The sequence below is a fragment of the Astatotilapia calliptera genome, chromosome 6 (assembly GCF_900246225.1).
Source record: "Astatotilapia calliptera chromosome 6, fAstCal1.2, whole genome shotgun sequence".
Taxonomy (NCBI): domain Eukaryota; kingdom Metazoa; phylum Chordata; class Actinopteri; order Cichliformes; family Cichlidae; genus Astatotilapia; species Astatotilapia calliptera.
In genome coordinates this window covers 6,909,870-6,925,715 of record NC_039307.1, presented here as the reverse complement: position 1 = coordinate 6,925,715, position 15,846 = coordinate 6,909,870, and the positions used below count along the sequence as shown (strand labels likewise).

Here is a 15,846-nt window from a genome sequence, read left to right as displayed (position 1 = left end):
TGATTACCCTTCATCCCATGATAAAACATTTCTATATTGATAGCATCCCTCTCTTCTGGGATGATATAGCCATAGGGATTTAGTGGACAATGAAAAAGATTGGAATCACACTGTGGACTATTAAAACCCAACGGAATGCCCATTGGAGATTCTGGAATGCCATGTCAGATAGCTCTCTCTCACCATGAATCACAACTAGGGATGGGAATCGAGAGCTGGTTCTCAGTAGTCCAATTCTTTGGAATTGTTAGTCTGCTTGCCTATCGATCCTTATCGGTTCTTGTACTCTCGCTACCATTAGCTGATTTCAGTTTGTGTCTCCGAGGAGGAAAATAGTGGAGCAGTCTACAGCGTGGATGTGGAGTTTTATTTTTTTGGCAGTCAATGCTGAACCAAGCCATGCACCATGATAAAGTGAGCCACTATCGTGATGATGGTGGGGCTCATATCTGGGGGAGATGAGTCTGCCTACAGAGATGAGGTGGAGCGGCTGTCTTCATGGTGCAAGGATAACAACCTTCTCCTAAACACGAAAAAGACCAAAGAACTCATAATTGACTACAGAAGACACAAGACAGAAATCCAACCACTAATCATCAGCGACGACTGTGTGGAGAGGGTGGCAGACTTCCGCTTCTTGGGAGTCAGCATAGAGGGAAACCTATCCTGGAGTGTGAATACCTCTGAGCTACTGAAAAAGACACAACAGAGACTGTACTTTCTGAGAGTGCTTAGGAAGAACAACATCACACAGAGACTGCTGGTGTCTTTCTACAGAGCCTCCATCGAAAGCATACTAACGTACTGCATAGGCATATGGTACGCTAGCTGCACAGTGGCTCAGAGGAAAGCACTCCAGGGAGTAATCAACGCTGCCCAAAGGACAATCGGCTGCCCTCTCCTCAAACTGAAAGACCTACACAGTTCCCGCTGCCTCAAAAGAGCCCATAACATCATAAAGGACACCTCACACCCTGGACACTCCATGTTCGAACTGCTGCCTTCAGGTAAACGGTATAGAACAACATACACAAGGACTAACAGACTCAAACACAGTTTCTACCCAATTGCAATATCATGTCTCAATGCTACTAAAAGTAGATGACTTTCATTGCCCCTGTTGTCATTTGTGCCCTTGATGTTGGAATGCTTTCAGACATGTTTTGTTGGATGCGCTAACAAATTGATTGAGTGATTGATTGTTTGAGTGATATATCAACTAGGTCGTATGTTGAGTGTCTGTATGGGGCCTTAGGCCTGGATTGCTTGGGTGTATCTACGGTATGAGAATACTGTATTTTACATGTATTTCTATCTTTTATATCCTATCATTATAGTTTTTAAGTATTTAATTATAGTTTTTAAGTATTTATCTTTTGTGATGTTGCACTGACCAGAGACATCTTTCAATTTCATTGTACCTGTGACAATGACAATAAAGAATATTCATTCATTCATTCATTCATTATTCATTCATTCATTCATTCATGATGTAGTTATCCCAGACAAAATTTGTTTCCCCTGTGTCGGGAGCATGTACTAAAGCCAGCAGCTGCTGAATGTCAACAGGTAACAAACTGATGAACAGTCAGGCTGAAAGCTTCCGTTTCTACCTGTTCATGTTTGTATAGTGGAATCACTGTGGTGATCGCTTTAAAGTCTCTTTGTGCTGGCTTTCATCTTTGATCTATGCAGCTGGCCTTTTGTTCATACCTAAATACTAAGAGAAAGATCACGTGTCCTCATTAGGATGGAAATTTGTGTTAATGTGTGAGGCTGTAACCTGTATGTTTATATTGTTAATTGTTAAGAGGGGGAATTACCTCCAATATGCACAAACATTTGGCCATTCAGCACATAACTGATTTGCATGACTGTAATGTCTTTGATATGCTACTAACAATTGGTGGTGAGTCTCAAAGTAGGGCCAGTGAGAATCAATAAATGAATCAAATCGATAAGTGATAACAATGACAGAATTGCTAAAATTGTATCAATTCCCATTAATCACAACCCCAGTTAAAGAAATATCTTTTACAATAAAAGAATAATATTCATCAAGTAGAGTTCCAGAATTGGAGGATGAATTCCATTATGAACTTAAGCTTTTCTGGAGCCACATAGTGGCCAAACAAAACACTTAAAGTTATTTTTTCCCTGGGTGTTTTATATTGTGTGGTTTTTATTAAAGCACTATTCAGTCCTGTAATGATATTACAAGTATGTAAAAAAATGTGTAATGGTGAGTGGCTCTTCACAAAGTTAGCCTACGTTTCCTGCAGTGGAGAGAGACTGGAAGTGGGTGCTAGATGTGTGCTTCCAATTACAACTAAAAGTTACAGCAGATTAAAAAAATGCATATTCAGCAGCAACAAAAAAGCCCGAGAACATTATCATCGCCCTTGCTTCATCTCCAGTGACTTTATAATTTCCTCCTATTTCCTCTTGTGTCTTTCTGTGACATCTAACAATGTAATTTTATTGACATATGGCACACACATGCTAAAACTGCCAGCATATTGAATGCGATTAGCATTGAATATGCGATTAGCATCTAGATTTTAACACACTGAATCTTACTGAAACAGCATGTCGACAAACTCTGTGTTCATCAAGGTAATAGGCACTTATTCTCTCTGTTATTTTTAAAAGTGTTCTCCCTGTGTGTTGCATCTGTTGTGTTTTTTATTCTACATCTGGTGGCACTCTCACAAGGTAAAGTTCACATCTTATCCACATAATCCTTTGATTGGTCTGAAAAAGTACTGACAATCAATACAAATAAACAAAAGTCTAACAGTTTTAAAGCATATTGCGTTATCATAATTTGTCTTGCCGGGATGTATTTTCAAACATGTGTGGCTTCCAGACAAGTTTGTTTAAATATTCCATGTTTACATTCCCTATCAGTGAAATTCCCTTAGGTGGTATTCTATGACTCTGTGGTGGCTTCTGCTATCTTTTATGGTGTGGTCTGCTGGGGCGGCAGCATCTCTGCTGGGGACAGGAAGAGACTGAACAGGGTGATCCGAAGGGCCAGCTCTGTTCTAGGATGCCCTCTGGACTCAGTGGAGGTGGTGAGTGACAGGAGAATGGCGGCTAAGCTGTCATCCCTGTTGGACAACGTCTCCCACCCCATGCAGCAGACTGTGACAGCACTGAGCAGCTCCTTCAGTGGGAGACTGCGGCACCCACGGTGTGGGACGGAGAGATTTCGCAGGTCTTTCCTCCCCACTGATGTCAGACTCCACAACAAAGACTTTAACTGAACAAACACACACATCCACACATGTGCAATAACACTAAGTGCAATAATCCTTTCTGGCATCGTTGTATTTTTACTCAGTTGTATATAGCATTCGTATTCTATTTTTATCTTATTGTATATTTTTATTCTATTTTATTCTACTGTATATAGTATATTATTTTATTCTATTCTGTACAGCTGTGTACTGTATTTATTCTTATTGTATTCTAATTTTTGCGTCATAACTTTTGCACTGTCCACTTCCTGCTGTGACAAAACAAATTTCCCACGTGTGGGACTAATAAAGGTTATCTTATCTTATCTTATCTTATTATGACAACGTATTTAAATAACCCTCTTGACCATGGCGCATTCTTGGTAGTATGGAAATTTGATCCCCTGCTGACTTTATAATTTCGAACAATATAGTTTCTGTTGTAAATTAATCCTAATGCAGAAATACAGAATGTCAAGAAGAACAAAAAAAAACACTACATAAATTTGAAATTGTCATTCTTATCATTGAGTGAAATAAGTATTTGATTCATTACAACCCAGCCACAATTTTGGCTCCTATAGATTGGCAGTGTGCCCGTGTAACACAATTACAGATACTCCTGATCTCACTTAATTATCTGTATGAACCACACCTGTGCACAGAATCAGTTTCTTCCACCAGTATTCCCAAAACCAAAGAGACATCAGTGGACATCACGGATAAGACTGTAGCTCTGCACAAGGATACAAGACCATTAGAAAGATGGTTGGTGGGAAGGTAATAAGTGTTGGTGTGATTATTTGGAAATGAAAGAATTGACCATCAGCCTGGAGTCCAGAGGTCCATGCAAGATCTTGCTTCGTGAGGTGAAGACATTTTTTCAGCACTAGAGAGGTTCCTGGACACAAGTGCAGATGCAGGGATAAAAGTTACCGAAAGAAGAGAAAACAGATCAACAATGATAATGAGTTTCTGTGAAAGAGTATGTCAAGGTTAGCAGGTAAATGGTTTCCAGAGGGCTTTGCTGTCCACTCCCAAAACATAGTTTCCTGGCTCTGCTTAAAAACACTGCTCTCCTCAGTGTCTCTCCAAAACACATTTCCTTTCTTCCAAGGAAAGGGGCAACTGAACCTAGAAACAAAAGGTAGGTCCAAAACCTTTTTTACAGTAGTCACAATAAAGAAGCGTCAAACTTGTATATTGGATGGAGGGCACCAGTTTCTCTGAAACTGTTTTTTTGTTTGTTTGTGTGTCTCTTGTAACTGAAACAGACTGAGACTGAAACAGTCTCAATTGGACTACCTCTATAAATAAAGGTGAAATTAAAAAAAACTCATCAAATGATGTACAACTTTCATCTTAAATAGGACACCGGTCATAAGCCCCAAAAGCAAGCAGGTGTGTAATCAGCAATATCTTGCAGGTGTGGAGCAAAATAAACCAGGTGAATTCAGCCCCTAAAAAACACACAAGCAGACCGACACACACAAACACAGATACAGAAGGGAGAAAAAGAGCATGAGAGAAACAGAGAGAAATGGGTGAGTCAAGGAATGAGAGCCCATAAAAATAATCACGAGAAAGGTGATGGATCTGTCTAAAACCACATGAGAGGAATGTTAATGATTTGAAGGCAGTTGGGACCACAGTCCCCTACTGTAGAACACAACAGGCAACACATCACACCATAATGGACTGAAATCTTGCAGTGCCTATGGATGGGTCTAATAGCATGACAATGACCCAAAACATGCTATTAAGGCAAAAAAGGAGTGGCTGAAGAAGATGCACATTATTAAGGTCATTGAGTGGCCTAGCCAGTCTCCATATCCCTTTCAAATAGAAAAACTGTGAAAGGAGCTGAAGCTTCGAGTTACCAAATGGCAGCCAACAAACTTATTCAGAGATTTTCTGTAAAGAGGAATGGGTCAGGCTGAGATGTGTGCAAACCTGGTGAACAACTCCAAGAAACGTGCACTATGCTGCCAACAGGACTTTCTCCACCAAGTACTATGTCATCTTTTGTTGTGGGATTAAATACTTATTTCACTCAAGGCTATCAATAACATTTGATTTAACATATTTTTTTTTCCACATTTTTCTTTGCCATTTTATCTTTCTCCATTTAAAAGAAACTACCTTAACATCTAGAGACTGTTCATTTCTTTATAAGTGAGCAAATTTAAAACATTCGCAGGGGACCAAATAATTATTTCTCCTGCTGTAGCTGTTCCTGTTTGGTTGCTTAGCCCTGCACCAGCCAGAGCTGTAGCTTAGTGTTACGGCCCTAGTCTCTCTCTCTCTCTCTTGAGGGTGCCTGTGTGGGGGCTCGTCCGGGATCGTTGAAAAGGGAGTTTTGAGTTGGAATTGGTTTTTGATTATCTGGCTGTTTTTTACCTTTGGAGATAACTTCCCAGTTAAGGTAGGTGAGTGCCCAGCTGAGCTTTTTAAGTTCCTCCTTCGGGCACTCTTTTGTTATTTTGCCTTTGTTGTTTTTGGAGTAATCCTGGGTGGGGATTAATTCTCTGTTGGGGGTAGGCAATTCAGGGCTCCAGTCGCTGAAGTTTCGCCTTTCAAGTTGCCTCGAGCCCAGCACGCTCCAGAAGATAGGTAGGTAAAGTTTGTTGTGCTTAGGAACTGGGTAAGTTGTGTTTGTTTAGTGTATACTGCAAGAGGTAAGTTGGTCAGTTAAAGTAAGTTGTGTAGTTTTCCATTAATCGGTTAATTATTGGGTAGTCTGCGTGAGTTGGCAGACGGGTGTGGCAGTGGTCCTAATTAGGTGGTGTGTTTCTAACCCTTCACCATCCCCAAAATGGTTGACACAGCTGCTAGTGTACAGGTGTCTAGAGGCTCGTTTGTGAGCAATAACATTCACCTGGTTCCAGACATCTGTGAATCTAGTGTTCACAGCTTTTTCAGTGTGTTCGAACGCCTGGCAACTGCACTGCAGTGGCCTCAAGATGTGTGGGGGGTGATGTTGCTGTGTCGGTTGACAGGTAAGGCTCAAGAAGCGTGTTCTGGTCTGTCTAGGCAGGACGGCCTGGTTTATGGAAAGATCAAAAGTGCCGTCCTCCAAGCCTATGAACTGGTACCTGAGGCCTATATGTAGCGAGCGAAAGCCACCGAGTAACCGCTAAGGGCCTCTATACTACTTGTGCAAACTTTCAGGCCCAAAGCTCTCACAGGAACGAGCCCAGAATAAACAGGACAAGAGGGTCAATATCAGTCAGATATGTTAAAATTTATTATTTTAAAAGAACACAAAGGGTTTGTAAAAGGCCTAAAACATCAAAATGGTAAAAAGGTCACTAACGACCACAAGATAGTGTTATTGGTGCAACCTGCCAGCAATGCAACTATCACCTGAGGGCTTGCTCTCCCTTGGCGGTCCCAGATGCTCGTTGCTTTAAAAGAAACAAATCCACCCCAAATAAATACGAGCCCAACAGAACACTTATCGCATGCACTAAGTGCTAGTTCAGGCAATAATCGGTGGCACTAAAAATCACTCTTAATAAAAACTTATTCACTGCAACTCCACACAGAGCACCTCTAAAGATCCTAATTCCCCTAAGGTAAGAGTCCCACTCAGGGATTGCACATTGCCCGACTAATATTGCACCAGCCCAGTAGAAATAAAAACAAACCCGGCATAAAAAAAACAGTTTTAAAAGGTGACCCTACCAAAACCAAAAACACAACAACAAGGAGAAGGAGGAAAAAAACAGTGACAAATTCACATGTGCAGCCTGCCCTGCAGGAGGCAATACAATATAAATTAGATTATAGTGCATCAATATACTTTTTTTTAATGTCAAATATATTAAGTTAACATACCTCCAGCAGACAACTGTGTTTGCTGCACACCTGGCTTATCTTGGCTTATCTTGTAAAAATCACTACTAAAACATAAAATACAATAAACATCAAATACATTTCAACAAATTTAAAAAAAACACTAAAAGAAAAACAGCCTGTACCTCGAACTAGTGATGGGACGTTCTGTATCGAGGCTTCGGAGCGTGTGTCGAGTAATGGAGGGGGCGTTTCCGCGAAGCGCGTATCGAGGCTTGCTTCATTTATGGGAGGAGCTGAAAATGATGACGTCCGAAGCCTCGCTGCCCGGCTGTACCACGTGACTGGTTCATGAAGCGGTTCGAACTTTGCGGCAAATAATCATTTTCCATACTGCCAGCATAAATATACACAGTATACTGCCATCACTACACTATAGGTGTTTTACACACTCCTTTTGTTGTTGACATTTACAGGCTGTGTGCAAAATGCCACACTCTTCAAATTCATGCCAGCTATTATTTTTACGTCCAGTAGGTGTCCTGCTAGAGCAAATGAAGCTTCATGAAGCTTCGCGTTGGGGTGAACCAATTGGATGAAAAGCTTCAGTGCTTCATGGGGCTTCATCTGCCCATCACTACCTCGAACCTCTGCTGTAGAGGTTTACAACAACCGTTTGTGTAGCAGACAATTAAAACTTCTCAGGCTCTTCACCTACTCACACAACCATTGTTCACAGCCGCTCGTCAGTGGAAATGAAGAGCACCTGCTGCTACTTCCTCTTTTATACCCTCCATTGGGTCCCCTGGGTCCTAAAGACTTCCCCATTACATATAGGCAGCATTTTCGAGGGTTGGAGTTGGTGCAGGGACAGTCCTATCTTGACTTCGCCAGGGAGAAGGCGAGGCTCTTTGATAGGTGGTGTGCGGCAAGCCAGGTTAATGATGTGGGGTCCATACGTGAGCTTATGCTGGTGGAGGATTTTAAAAACTCTGTTCCTAAGTCTGTGGCCCTTTATTTAAGTGAACAGAGGGTTACAACTCTACAGCAAGCTGCCACCCTGGCAGATGAGTTTAGGCTGACTCACAAAGCAAGTGCTGTAGGACAGGATATCCCTCTGCACTATAGCGCAGCCTGGACAGGTAAGAGTGGGCCAGCTAAGATGGAAAATGCAGTTATGGTGTTAAGACCTAGGCCCAAACTGTGTTTTTTTTCTGTCACAAGCCTGGCCATGTGGTTGCCAATTGTGTCAAACTGGCACTCAAACAGAAAGCCCACTCAACACGAAAGGGGCCTGTTTTGAGAACAGTCAGTCGTGGCTCTCAAACTGACAAGCTTGCCAGGCCTACTAAAAGGCTAAACCTGGAGCACAGTTGCTCGGTAGCACCCCGTAATCAGTGTACGAGGCCAACTAACCCTGAGCTGCCGCTGGTTGATCCTTTCTCCGGTTCATGTTCAAAACCACCCTTCAGACCTGCACCCCTTGCTAACAATCATGTTTGTGTTTCAGTGAAGCCTGCTAGCTGCCTGCTGGGTTCTCCACACGCGATGGTTCGAAGCCCCGGCTATCCCATGGGACACTGTTTTGAGGGTCTGGGGCCACTCTCTGGTAATGTGGTGAACCCACTGAGATGGGATTGGCAGCTCCCGCAGGCCATGCCTAACCGTTGCTACGCGGTTTGGTAGGTGGAAAGCCTGCATTTCGTCCTGACACGGCTATGGACTCACTTTTGGTTACTGTGATTTGACAAACCATGGGTTTGCATTTATGGGAGGGGGTGTTACGGCCCTAGTCTCTCTCTCTCTCTATTGAGGGTGCCTGTGTGGGCGTGTCCCACTACCTCCCCTGCCTGAGATGCCACCTTTCCCTCCTGTACAGCTGACTCCCATCAGCAATTAAGGGTATTTAAGCCCAGAGCAGGGTGAGCTCTGGGCCAGAGTGCCATTTGTGTGGTTTACAGCTAGTGAGCTGAGTGTTTTTTGTGGTGTTTCCAGCTGGTGAGCTGTGTTTTGTGGTTGTCAGCTAGTGAGCTGCGTTTTCCTTTTGACATTTTGCATTACTGACCAATGCCTGAGTTTTGTTTGTGTTACTTTTATGGTGATAGCGGCTTGTCCGTCTCTTTTAGTTGAATTACTTCAATAAAACTGTTTTATTTAACTGTTTCGCTTCCTTGACTCCTTTTTCTGACCCGGTCACTTTTGTTGCTTCCCCCTTAACGCCTAGATCCCCCAGGGGAACGTAACACTTAGACATGAGGAGATGAAACGTGAGAAAGATTGCCAATTTTGTAGAAGTGAAGTGGGTGAATACCTGTCCAATACTAGTTCAGTCTAAGTCACATGCCTGAGGTTATTTTTTCCACTAATGCATGGTGTGTAATTTTTAATATGTGTGGGCTAGCCAGGATGCTAAAATGTTGCATTGCTCTCTTTGTCAACATAAGCTAGCGACAGCAGAATAAAACATATCATTTCTGCTGCCTGTCTGCACTCTACATAGACAGCATTTAAAATACATTTCAAAATATATTATAAATACATTTTAAAATGTATTTTAGCACATATCTTTTTGTGCAGCACTATGGCTGTCACAGTGTCCTTATCAAGGGCAGTTCTTCGCTCTGTGCCGATGTCCATTTTGCTCTGTCCTCCTATAAAAAAGCATGAACATTTGAGTATCTATTTTTAGATTTCCAAAAATCTGATCTTTGTTTGACTAAACATTTGAACTACAATGATATGCTACTGAGAGATACTTTTATGGGTACTTTTTGGTAAAGAAACTGGTGACAGAGAAGTAAGCTTTTTAAAATACTATTAGCTAACCATTCGAACTGAATTTCAAAGCTGTATACCTTTTAAATTGCTGTAGATCAAAACCTCCAGTGGGAAGGCGGCCATTAGAAGAACACGCACCATTGAACCTGAAAACAACAAAAACAAACAAACAAAAAACAGAACAATATCCGGTAGGGTAATACATTTCTTCTCAAGCAGTATACAGGGTGGGCCATTTATATGGATACACCGTAATAAAATGGGAATGGTTGGTGATATTAAAGTCCTGTTTGTGGCACATTAGTTTATGTGAGGGGGCAAACTCCTCAAGATGGGTGGTGACCATGGTGGCCATTTAGAAGTCGGCCATCTTGGATACAACTTTTGCTTTTTCAATAGGAAGAGGGCCATGTGACACATCAAACTTATTGGTAATGTCACAAGAAAAACAATGGTGTGCTTGGTTTCAACGTAACTTTATTCTTTCATGCGTTATTTACAAGTTTCTGACCACTTATAAAATGTGTTCAATGTGCTGCCGATTGTGTTGGATTGTCAATCTCTTCTCCCACTCTTCACACACTGATAGCAACACTGCAGGAGAAATGCCAGCACAGGCATCCAGTATCTGTAGTTTCAGGTGCTGCACATCTCATATCTTCACACCATAGACAATTGCCTTCAGATGACCCCAAAGATAAAAGTTTAAGGGGGTCAGATCGGGAGACCTTGGGGGCCATTCAACTGGCCCACGACGACCAATCCACTTTCCAGGAAACTGTTCATCTAGAAATGCTCAGACCTGGCACCCATAATGTCGTGGTGCACCATCTTGCTGGAAAAACTCAGGGAACGTGCCAGCTTCAGTGCATAAAGAGGGAAACACATCATCATGTAGCAATTTCAAATATCCATTGGCCTTGAGGTTTCCATTGATGAAGAATGGACCCACTATCATTGTACCCCACATACCACACCAAACCATCACTTTTGTTGTTCCAACAGTCTTGGAGGGATCCATCCAATCTGGGTTAGTGTCAGACCAATAGCGGTGGTTTTGTTTGTTAACTTCACCATTCACATAAAGGTTTGCCTCATCACTGAACAAAGTATTTTGCGTGCATGTTGTTGGTCTCAAAGGTATGGTTTTAACTTGGTTTAAATCCTGCCTCTCAGAGAGATCGTTCTCTGTTGCTATTGGGCAACACTCCTTGGCTTCTGCCCCTATTTACTGTGGTGTGCCTCAAGGGTCCGTGCTTGGTCCTGCTCTTTTCTCTTTGTACATGTTGCTGTTGGGATTAATTTTTAGAAAATATAACATCTCCTTTCACTGTTATGCCGATGATATCCAGATTTATTCACCTGTGAAATCCGATGTGTCTGCTTCTTTGCAACCTCTGTTCAACTGTTTGCATGAAGTTAAAATTTGGTTATCACATAATTTTCTTACATTGAACGAGAATAAGACCGAAATCATAGTCCTTGGTAGTCACACTCCGCTAGACCAGTTAGCTGATGCCCTAGGCCCTCTCGATAGCCATCTCTCGCTGACTGTAAGGAACCTTGGAGTGTTCCTGGATGGCTCTTTTAAACTTGAGAAACAGGTCTCCACTGTGGTAAAAAAAAAAACAGCTTTTACCAGTTGCGTCACATATCTAAAGCAAAGCCATTCCTTCCTTTAAAGGACCTTGAAAAGCTTGTCCACGCATTTATCACATCCAGATTGGACTACTGTAACTCCCTCTACTCGGGCCTTATTGTGTTGTTACCTATTGTTTGTTGTCCTGTTTTATTGTTTGTTTTAATTGTCTCATGTTTTACTGACTGTGAAGCACTATGGTCAACACTGTTGTTTTAATATGTGCTATATAAATAAATTTTGATTTGATTTGATTTTGTTTTGCCCATTCTGCAAATTCTGTGCATTCATCCTTGTTGAGATCAGAATCAGAATCAGAATCAGAATGGGTTTATTGCCAGATGTTGAGGTTTACAACATTAGGAATTTGCTGCGGTGCTTCAGTGCAAACAATAAGAATTAAAGTGCTATGTAGAAAGAAAGATATGTGCATGAGATATACATGTGATATATACATGAGAATAAGAATAATGAGTGCTACGTAGAAAGATATATACATGAGTGCAGGTGGTGATCAGTGCCAGACATGAAATGATGCAGTGACACAGCGTAGGGTCATGTGTTAGTGGCGGGGACAGTCATGTGGTTATTGTTCATGTGTCCAACAGCAGAGGGGAAGAAACTGTTCTTGTGGCGAGAGGTTCTGGTGCGAATGGACCGGAGCCTCCTGCCTGAGGGGAGCAGGTCAAACAGACTGTGTCCAGGGTGAGAAGGGTCAGCTGAGATCCGGGCTGCACGCCGCAGTGTCCTGGAGGTGTACAGGTCCTGCAGAGATGGGAGTCTGCAGCCAATCACGCAGCACAACACGCTGCAGTCTCTGTTTGTCCCTGATAGTGGCTCCAGCGTACCACACGGTGATGGAGGAGGTGAGGATGGACTCGATGATTGCAGTGTAGAATTGCATCATCGTCCGTGTTGGCAGGTTGAATTTCTTCAGCTGCCTCAGGAAGTACATCCTCTGCTGGGCTTTCTTGATGACGGAGGTGATGGTGGGCTCCCACTTCAGGTCCTGGGTGATGGTGGTACCCAGGAAGCGGAATGAGTCCACAGAGGTGATGGGGGTGTCAGTCAGGATGATGGGGGGGAGTGGGGCTGTGTGCTTCCTGAAGTCCACAATAATCTCCACTGTCTTCTGGGCATTCAGCACCAGGTTGTTGTGGCTGCACCAGGACACCAGACGTTCAACCTCCCTCCTGTAGGCAGACTCATCCCCGTCAGAGATGAGCCCAATGACGGTGGTGTCATCTGCGAACTTGATTAGCTTGACAGACTGGTGGGTGGAGGTGCAGCAGTTGGTGTACAGGGAGAAGAGCAGAGGAGAAGGAACACAGCCCTGAGGGGAGCCGGTGCTGATGGTCCGGGAGTCCGAGACATTCTTCCCCAGCCTCACGTGCTGCTTCCTGTCCGTCAGGAAGTCAGTGATCCACCGGCAGATGGGATCAGGCACATTCATCTGGGAAAGCTTGCCTCGGAGATGGTCTGGAAGGATGGTGTTGAAGGCAGAGCTGAAGTCCACAAACAGGATCCTGGCGTAGGTTCCTGGGGAGTCCAGATGCTGCAGGATGAAGTGTAGGGCCATGTTGATGGCGTCGTCTACAGACCTGTTGGCTCTATATGCAAACTGCAGGGGGTCCAGGAGGGGGGCCGTGAGGGTCTTGAGATGGGAGAGAACTAGGCGCTCAAATGACTTCATGACCACAGATGTCAGAGCCACGGGTCTGTAGTCATTTAGTCCAGTGATCCTAGGTTTCTTGGGGACAGGGATTATGGTAGAGGACTTGAAGCAGGCAGGCACATGACATGCCTGCAGTGAGGAGTTGAAGATGCCAGAAAACACTGGGGCCAGCTCGTTTGCACAGTGTCTGAGGGTGGCAGGAGACACACCGTCTGGGCCGGGAGCTTTCCGAGCATTCAGACTCCTAAACTGCTTCCTCACATCTGCTTCATGAATATGAAGAGTTGTGGTCGGAGGAGGTGGTGTGAAATCCTCTTTTGTGTGGGGTGAGGGGGCGGGTGTTGCAGGTGAACAGTTTGAAGGTGGTGATGGCTCTATGGAGGGGGGAGAGGTGGGGGAATGAGTGTCCAAAGTGCCTCTATTGTTGGGGTCGTTGGAGGTGTGAAGGCTGCCTGATGGCTCGTCAAAACGACAGTAGAAGTCGTTGAGGGTGTTGGCCAAGAGCAAGTCGTCAGTGGAGTGGGGGGTTTTAGGCTTGTAGTTTGTAATATTCCTAAAACCAGATGCTGCAGTAGCTGGAGTTTGTAGCTGCAGTAGCTGGAGTTTGTAAGGGTGCGATTTGTGAGTAGCTAATATCCGCCGATGGGATGTTCGACTGATGCCATTCTCCCGTGACATGCGGCGAGTGCTATGCTGTGGGCTCTTGCTGAATGAAGCTAGGACAGTCACTGATGTTTCTTCATTAGTGACAGTTTTCTTGCGTTCACATTTTGGCAAATCCAACACTGAACCAGTTTTACAAAACTTAGCAAGCAGTTTGCTAACTGTAGCATGGGAGATGGGTGGTCTCGTAGGGTGTCTTTCATTAAAATCTGCTGCAATCACCGGGTTACTGCGTTCACCAGATATCAACATAATTTCGATCCGCTCCTCAAGTGTTAACCTCTTCGACATGTCAATGGCAGTGAACAAAGAGAAACTTGTAAATAACGCATGAAAGAATAAAGTTACGTTGAAACCAAGCACACCATTGTTTTTCTTGTGACATTACCAATAAGTTTGATGTGTCACATGGCCCTCTTCCTATTGAAAAAGCAAAAGTTGTATCCAAGATGGCCGACTTCTAAATGGCCACCATGGTCACCACCCATCTTGAGGAGTTTGCCCCCTCACATATACTAATGTGCCACAAAAAGGACTTTAATATCACCAACCATTCCCATTTTATTACAGTGTATGCATATAAATGGCCCATCCTGTAGTTTATTTTGGGTGAAAAACAAAAAATTCCTCTAAAATATACTGTATATACTGACATCAGCAATCAACACCATGATTGTAATTATTTTCCTCCCTAGTTCCATCTACTGCTCTGTGCACGTGTCAAGCACTACGACTGTATCTATGCATATAAATCCACCATATATATCCTGCAAAAATGTCTTGTTATGGTCAAAAAAGGCCAACAAACAAAGGCATTCAATCAGAGGTGAGAAATTAATCGGGAATATCAATTATAGGTGAACTATTCTTTATCTACTAGCAATCAAGCTTATTTAACTAAGAAGCTTGAGATATTTGAATGTAAAATGAAATAAATAAATAAATAAATAAATAAACAATAATAAAAATAATATGATGTAATAAAAATGCACAACTTACATTAAGGACATCTGAATTTTAATCCACAGGCTACAATTAAAACAGTAAATGTGTTTGTATAGGTATTTGTAAAAAAAACAAAAAAAAAACAAAAAAGAAAAACGCATTAACTGTGACTCTTCTAGTGGGATGCTAAATGCAGAGATTTAAATTTACAGTATAGTACTGCATGTACAGGTAGCTGTGGTGTGAACTGTAACTGAATATCAGAGAATGTCAGAGAAGTTAAATGTATTTATTTTTAATGTATTTATTTTTTGTATTTGTCAATCATAAAAACGTCTGTTTTGTAGGCCTGTTACGATAACAACTTTTTGTTGGTCGGTGTTATGGCCCTGTCCATAATCTGTTTTGGTGGCTGTTGTTGTCTGTGCCTTTAAGTCTTTGCAGGTCCCGGAGTGGATGAGCTGACGGCTGCTGATTGGTCCCCTGGCCATGTGATCTTCTTCAAATCCCTCACCAGCAGTTGTCCTGGGGCAGCCACTGACAGCAGCAGCAGACCTGACCCTGGCCTCCAAAACTTGAGACTTTTGTGCTTGTGATTTGTGCGGCTTCTCTGAGTTTTGTATATAGTGTGTATATTAGCTTTCATTGTACATAGCACATTGTAAATAGCACTGCAACAGAAGGGGTGAGCTGCCGTATTGTTTTTCCTTGCACTGTTTTCTCCTGTTTATTTCAGTTAGGGAGTTAGGTGTAGCGCTTGTCTTTTGTTTGATGTTTGATTTCACATAGGGTTTTAGATAGCACCTCCTCCTGACTTAGCTTGTTTTGTTTGTTATTTTGGCCTTTGTTCACCCTGGAGCTTCATTTTTGCAGTGTAGATAATAAAACACGATTCACTAAGGAATTGGTTTCCCTCTGTGTATGGTTTTGGGGACCAGGGCGGGGCAGTCTTTTCAAACTTATGTTGCGTTCCTGTACCCCTAGACTGGGGCGTAACATAAAGTGGGGGCTCGTCCTTTTTTTTTCTTTTGCCATTCTTTTTGCTCATTGTATTTTGTGGGTTGTCTGCAGTTTTTGGTTGGCAGTTTTCTTGTGGTGTTGGGGGT

General features: G+C 42.9%; 1 long non-coding RNA gene across 1 annotated transcript; it reads right to left on the bottom strand.

The window, feature by feature from the left end:
* Nucleotides 1-6,927: 6,927 nt before the first annotated feature.
* LOC113023206 (uncharacterized) lies at nt 6,928-8,146 on the bottom strand. Its single transcript, XR_003272522.1, has 3 exons — nt 7,682-8,146; nt 7,083-7,147; nt 6,928-6,999 (listed from the first exon to the last, which is right to left on the bottom strand). It is a non-coding gene; the product is annotated as an uncharacterized LOC113023206 (long non-coding RNA).
* Nucleotides 8,147-15,846: the final 7,700 nt, after the last annotated feature.